The following is a 7,500-nucleotide window of genomic DNA, read 5'->3' as shown; positions in this document are numbered from 1 at the left end:
TGGAGTTTACCACCAACTTCGGGCTGCACTCTCAAGCAACCCGACTCGAAGGCGCGGTCCGATCCCGGAACGCTGTGACGGCCTCTACTGGCCTGGCACCATCTGCGGGCCATGGCCCCGTTCAAGGGAGACTTGGACCGTCACGTGCGCCCCGGCAACGAGGCCGGCCCGTACGCCACAACTCCCATAGGTGCCGCGACACAAAAGTGCGCGGCGGGATTCGGCGATGGGCTTTTCCCTGTTCGCTCGCCGCTACTAAGGGAATCACGGTTGTTTTCTTTTCCTCCGCTTATTAATATGCTTAAATCCGGCGGGTAGTCCCGCCTGATCTGAGGTCGGAACGTATCGGTTTTTTTTTTTTTTAAATTACACGGCAGCCTGCGGTCCGCGCTCCGCCCGTACGGTGACCGTCCGCGTCCGCGTCTCGGAAGCCGGAGAGGTCCGTGGACTCTCAGCCGACCCGGCCGCGCTCTCGCGCGGCGGGCGGACGGGGACGTGCCGTTTGACGACGCGAGAACCCGTGACTGTTTGCCGTCACAACTTGGGCGGACGACCGGAGGCGGCCGCGCGAGCGCGGTTTTCCACGGTCGAACCGCCAATCTCGCACCACCGGAGCGGCCGACGGGCGGGCGGACAGTCCCCGGGAGGACTGCCGCCGCCGTCGGACGCCTGCCGGCGGCGCATCGGTCTGGCCGAGTATCCGGTATACGACCCTCAGACAGGCGTGGCCCGGGACCCGCGGGTCACCGAGGCCGCAATGTGCGTTCGACTGGTCGATGTTCGTATAACCTGCGGATTACACGACGACGCGCAGATAGCTGCGGTCTTCATCGATCCACGAGCCAAGTGATCCGCTGTTCGGGGTCGGGTGTTTTTTTTTTGTCGACGAAACTTCTACCGGCCACGCGCCGTGCGCGGACGCACGGCGGGGCCCGTATGGTCTTTCGACGTTAACCATCTTTCGGTCGACGCTCGGTCGGGGGTCGCGGCGCGCGGGCGGTCGGCGAGCTAGTCGCGAGCGCACGCGGCCACGGGGTCGGATTAGGCGCGCGCGAGACCGGCAAGTGCTGCCGGTACCGCGGGCCCGTCTCTAATGATCCTTCCGCAGGTTCACCTACGGAAACCTTGTTACGACTTTTACTTCCTCTAAACGGCCGATTTCGGTCATCTTCGCGATCGCGCGACGACCCAGCCCCCGAGGGGGCCGAATAACGCGCGTCCACTCCGAAGACCTCAATGCGACCGTTCAATCGGTAGTAGCGACGGGCGGTGTGTACAAAGGGCAGGGACGTAATCAACGCGAGCTGATGACTCGCGCTTACTGGGAATTCCTCGTTCACGTGGAAAAATTGCAAGCCACGATCCCTAAGCACGAAGGAGGTTCAGCGGGTTACCCGGAAGCCTGTCGGCCCAGGAATGTTAACACACGCTGATTCCTTCAGTGTAGCGCGCGTGCGGCCCAGAACATCTAAGGGCATCACAGACCTGTTATCGCTCAGTCTCGTGCGGCTATTTTCGTCCGCCGCCTGTCCCTCTAAGAAGAGTTTAAGCTCCTGGGAGCCGGCGGTAGCCCTAGTAACGTATCGTGATCCGCCGGCGACGGCCGCGAACACGGCGCGCTTCACCACGGAGCCCGACGCACGACGGACGCGCGCCGACCGGAGGTTGCCCCCCGGCCGACACACGCCCGCCGCACGCCGGGACGCGGATGGCGCGGCCGCGCTCGACGACCGCCGTGGACGACGGGCGAACGCGTTCGGGGATACCGGGCCGAGCCGACGGGTACGCGAACACGAACGGCCGAAACCGCCCGCGCCGCGCACACGCCGACCCGGGGTTACCCGCCTAGTTAGCAGGACAGAGTCTCGTTCGTTATCGGAATTAACCAGACAGATCGCTCCACCAACTAAGAACGGCCATGCACCACCACCCACCGAATCAAGAAAGAGCTCTCAATCTGTCAATCTTTCCGGTGTCCGGGCCTGGTGAGGTTTCCCGTGTTGAGTCAAATTAAGCCGCAGGCTCCACTCCTGGTGGTGCCCTTCCGTCAATTCCTTTAAGTTTCAACTTTGCAATCATACTTCCCCCGGAACCGAAAAGCTTCGGTTTCCCGGAAGCTGCCCGCCGGGTCGTTAATGAAACGCCGGCGGATCGCTAGCTGGCATCGTTTACAGTTAGAACTAGGGCGGTATCTGATCGCCTTCGAACCTCTAACTTTCGTTCTTGATCATACGAGAACGTACTTGGCAAATGCTTTCGCGTCAGTTCGTCTCGAGACGATCCAAGAATTTCACCTCTAACGTCTCGGTACGAATGCCCCCGCCCGTCTCTGTTGATCATTACCTCCGGTCCCGAAAACCGGCCCGGCGGGACGCGCGGGCGACTGGCGCCCGCGGCCCGGCGGCCCGCGCACGGAAACGCCCCGGAGGGCGATTTCGCGCGCCCGCGAAGGGCGGAGATGCGCGGGACCGAGGTCTTGTTCCATTATTCCATGCGACCAGTATTCAGGGCCTTTTGACGAGACGGCCGTGAAGCCGCCCCGCCAGATTTGAGCCTGCTTTGAGCACTCTAATTTGTTCAAAGTAAACGTGTCGGCCCGCCGACGGCAATCGGTGAAGATCACCGCGCAGCAAGATTGGAGTAGGCGGCCGCCGTCGTCGAACCCCGACGGCCGCGCGACGCGTGGCCGCGCGGCGCGCCGGAAGCCCGAGACACGTGTCCGCCTGCCGACAATACGTCCGGCCGACGTGCCGGTAACTAACACCCCGAGACGGCTGACGAGCGCGACGACGACCGCGCCGACGGGACACGTGGTCCCGCGACACGGCCGGCCGCGACACGACGGACCGCCAGGGTGGTCCGGCACCGCCCAGACACAGATCCGACTACGAGCTTTTTAACCGCAACAACTTTAATATACGCTATTGGAGCTGGAATTACCGCGGCTGCTGGCACCAGACTTGCCCTCCAATTGATCCTCGTTTAAAGGTTTTAAAGTGTTCTCATTCCGATTACGGGGCCTCGGATGAGTCCCGTATCGTTATTTTTCGTCACTACCTCCCCGTTCCGGGAGTGGGTAATTTGCGCGCCTGCTGCCTTCCTTGGATGTGGTAGCCGTTTCTCAGGCTCCCTCTCCGGAATCGAACCCTGATTCCCCGTTACCCGTTACCACCACGGTAGGCATGGAACCTACCGTCGACAGTTGATAAGGCAGACATTTGAAAGATGCGTCGCCGGTACGGAGACCGTGCGATCAGCTCGAAGTTATTCAGAGTCACCAGGTCTTTGCGCGGGCCGCGATCGGGACGCGCACGAAGCGCGCCGCGACGGGCCGGTTTTGATCTAATAAAAGCGTTCCTCCCGCGAGCGACGCCCGAGGGCGCCGCGACGGTCGGAACTCTGTCGGCATGTATTAGCTCTAGAATTACCACAGTTATCCAAGTAACTTGGGTACGATCTAAGGAACCACAACTGATTTAATGAGCCTTTCGCGGTTTCACCTTAATGCGGCTTGCACTGAGACATGCATGGCTTAATCTTTGAGACAAGCATATGACTACTGGCAGGATCAACCAGGGATCTCGGTTTTACAACAACTGCGTCCCGTGACGGATCCCCGCGGCGACGCCGACCAAGGGGCGACGACGACGCGGACACTCGTCTCGGGACGCGTGCGTCCGAGCGCCGGTCCGCCCGTGGGCGAGCCGACGCCGAGGAAGGTCGAAACGACCGTGACCGGTATACGGTCACGGCGCACGACCGACCGCGGTTCGAGTGGGATACGTGCGCGGACGGGCGCCCGTAAACCGCGCGCTTCGGTCGACGCGAGCGCCGCACTGAGCACCCGCAGAACGCGGGGCGACTGCGGCGAGCGGTCGCGTGCGGTAGACCGAACACACGCGGAGAGCGAGCGCTCGCCCGACGCGACGTGACCCGTGCGTTGACGAGAGTCGGGGTTAGCGCGTACGCCGTCCGTTTTCAGCGGACGGAGAATTACCGCGCTAGCGCCTCTCGCCAGGTTTATAACGGCCCCCAGCCGAGATCGTGGGGGAAGCCGGGACGCGACGCGAAGTCCGTCGTCCCGGGGCTTCGCCCCGGCGACCGCCGGGCACGGCGACGATGGCCGGCCGCGGCGGGAATGTTTTGGCGTCGAGAGCTCGTAACTTGCGGAACGGTAACGGGAGTCGTCATCGATTTTTGAAAAAAACGATTTGCGCGTCGGAGGCCCACCGGAAGGCGGGCCTGCGACGCCGGTTGAGTTTTGCCACTCGGCGTGCGAGATGGGTCGGTCGCCGAAACTTGGACGGATACCATCGAAGGGCACTGGATTGCTGACCATTCCGAAGACTGGGGCAGACCGGTGCGCGGCGATGGACGCGTCGGCTTCGGCGTCGCCCGTGGCTTTGCTGTCGTACGTGATTGGCGATCGGACGCCGGCGGAACGCCGACGACCGAGTCGCTCACAAATTTACAAAATCTCGAGTTTCACAATGTGCGACGGGGGTATTCACGCGTAGTGGTACACCCGAGTCGAAGGAACTTCGCCATCACCGTGCGTAGCGGTTAGCCGAGAATCGAAAATCCGTCAATCACCGTGCGTAGCGGTTAGGCGAAAATCACAAAATCCGTGCGTAGCGGTACGGCCGCGGATAAAGGATTACCGATTTAAATGTCGCGGACACCGGTGTCCTATAGTACTCGGAACGTACGACGTGAACACGTCTCGGGTACGTCGAGATCGAACCAACGGTTAACGAGTTATTGCACACGGAAAAACTACGTTCGAAAAGTTGAATTCGAAATCGTGTCGACGGACATCGCCGGGGCTGCCGTCATGTGCACCACCCCGGCACCGACGAATAACCGAGGACGTCGAGTGAAAAAAAAAAATCGAATTTTCACACACGGTGGTCCGTGCGACGAGACGGTACGGCGGGCGCGCAGCTCGGCGACGGTAATCACCCCTGTAACGTCGCGGTCAGCGCAGAAATTCTACGCGGTAAAGGTTTTCGGCAAAGGGGGATATCCCTGGACAACGACTCTGCGGTCTGCCCGTGATGAACGGTACGGTCGATGTCACCGGCAAACCGTGAAAACGGTTGACCGAGACCCCGCCGTCGGAATACAGTCAATCACAGTGCGTAGCGGTTAAGCGAAAATCAAATATCGGTCTATCTCCGTGCGTAGCGGTACGGCCGCGGATAAAGGATTACCGATTTAAATGTCGCGGACACCGGTGTCCTATAGTACTCGGAACGTACGACGTGAACACGTCTCGGGTACGTCGAGATCGAACCAACGGTTAACGAGTTATTGCACACGGAAAAACTACGTTCGAAAAGTTGAATTCGAAATCGTGTCGACGGACATCGCCGGGGCTGCCGTCATGTGCACCACCCCGGCACCGACGAATAACCGAGGACGTCGAGTGAAAAAAAAAAATCGAATTTTCACACGCGGTGGTTCGGACACGGTCACGGGGACGCCGCCGCGCACCAAGGGCGACTCCGCGCCTCGCCCGTCGAGGAAAAATATTTCCGCGTACGGCACTCCGAGTCCGCGGGACGTAATAATTCTTTACGTTAGTCCACCTCGCACCCGTCGAACGCCGACCAGACAAAAATCGGCAATCGATGAAGGGCACAGTGTCCACGGATCCGGTCACGGGGACGCCGCCGCGCACCAAGGGCGACTCCGCGCCTCGCCCGTCGAAGAAAAATTTTTCCGCGTTCGGCACTCCGAGTCCGCGGGACGTAATAATTCTTTACGTTAGTCCATCTCGCACCCGTCGAACGCCGACCAGACAAAAATCGGCAATCGATGAAGGGCACAGTGTCCACGGATCCGGTCACGGGGACGCCGCCGCGCACCAAGGGCGACTCCGCGCCTCGCCCGTCGATGAAAAATATTTCCGCGTACGGCACTCCGAGTCCGCGGGACGTAATAATTCTTTACGTTAGTCCACCTCGCACCCGTCGAACGCCGACCAGACAAAAATCGGCAATCGATGAAGGGCACAGTGTCCACGGATCCGGTCACGGGGACGCCGCCGCGCACCAAGGGCGACTCCGCGCCTCGCCCGTCGAGGAAAAATATTTCCGCGTACGGCACTCCGAGTCCGCGGGACGTGCTCGCCGAATGCCCGCACCGAATAATACCGGTAAACCACATCCACTTGCCGTATTAATATTTTACGTTAGTCCACCTCGCACCCGTCGAACGCCGACCAGACAAAAATCGGCAATCGATGAAGGGCACAGTGTCCACGGATCCGGTCACGGGGACGCCGCCGCGCACCAAGGGCGACTCCGCGCCTCGCCCGTCGATGAAAAATATTTCCGCGTACGGCACTCCGAGTCCGCGGGACGTAATAATTCTTTACGTTAGTCCACCTCGCACCCGTCGAACGCCGACCAGACAAAAATCGGCAATCGATGAAGGGCACAGTGTCCACGGATCCGGTCACGGGGACGCCGCCGCGCACCAAGGGCGACTCCGCGCCTCGCCCGTCGAGGAAAAATATTTCCGCGTACGGCACTCCGAGTCCGCGGGACGTAATAATTCTTTACGTTAGTCCACCTCGCACCCGTCGAACGCCGACCAGACAAAAATCGGCAATCGATGAAGGGCACAGTGTCCACGGATCCGGTCACGGGGACGCCGCCGCGCACCAAGGGCGACTCCGCGCCTCGCCCGTCGAAGAAAAATTTTTCCGCGTTCGGCACTCCGAGTCCGCGGGACGTAATAATTCTTTACGTTAGTCCATCTCGCACCCGTCGAACGCCGACCAGACAAAAATCGGCAATCGATGAAGGGCACAGTGTCCACGGATCCGGTCACGGGGACGCCGCCGCGCACCAAGGGCGACTCCGCGCCTCGCCCGTCGATGAAAAATATTTCCGCGTACGGCACTCCGAGTCCGCGGGACGTAATAATTCTTTACGTTAGTCCACCTCGCACCCGTCGAACGCCGACCAGACACAAAAATCGGCAATCGATGAAGGGCACAGTGTCCACGGATCCGGTCACGGGGACGCCGCCGCGCACCAAGGGCGACTCCGCGCCTCGCCCGTCGAGGAAAAATATTTCCGCGTACGGCACTCCGAGTCCGCGGGACGTAATAATTCTTTACGTTAGTCCACCTCGCACCCGTCGAACGCCGACCAGACAAAAAATCGGCAATCGATGAAGGGCACAGTGTCCACGGATCCGGTCACGGGGACGCCGCCGCGCACCAAGGGCGACTCCGCGCCTCGCCCGTCGAAGAAAAATTTTTCCGCGTTCGGCACTCCGAGTCCGCGGGACGTAATAATTCTTTACGTTAGTCCATCTCGCACCCGTCGAACGCCGACCAGACAAAAATCGGCAATCGATGAAGGGCACAGTGTCCACGGATCCGGTCACGGGGACGCCGCCGCGCACCAAGGGCGACTCCGCGCCTCGCCCGTCGATGAAAAATATTTCCGCGTACGGCACTCCGAGTCCGCGGGACGTAATAAT

At 60.8% G+C, this 7,500-nt stretch overlaps 2 non-coding genes across 2 annotated transcripts in view; both read right to left on the bottom strand.

Moving 5' to 3' along the window:
- LOC132937703 (large subunit ribosomal RNA) overlaps positions 1–338 on the bottom strand; it is a 4,196-nt gene extending 3,858 nt beyond the window's left edge. The window contains exon 1 of the ribosomal RNA XR_009663798.1: positions 1–338. This exon is cut by the window's left edge and continues 3,858 nt beyond it. This is a non-coding gene — a ribosomal RNA (large subunit ribosomal RNA).
- A 370-nt stretch (positions 339–708) lies between these two features.
- LOC132937594 (5.8S ribosomal RNA) lies at positions 709–866 on the bottom strand. Its single transcript, XR_009663717.1, has one exon. It is a non-coding gene; the product is annotated as a 5.8S ribosomal RNA (ribosomal RNA).
- Between the last annotated feature and the right edge of the window lie 6,634 nt (positions 867–7,500).

The sequence above is a fragment of the Metopolophium dirhodum genome, chromosome 1 (genome assembly GCF_019925205.1).
Source record: "Metopolophium dirhodum isolate CAU chromosome 1, ASM1992520v1, whole genome shotgun sequence".
Lineage (NCBI taxonomy): Eukaryota > Metazoa > Arthropoda > Insecta > Hemiptera > Aphididae > Metopolophium > Metopolophium dirhodum.
This window is presented reverse-complemented; position numbering and strand designations above follow the sequence as displayed.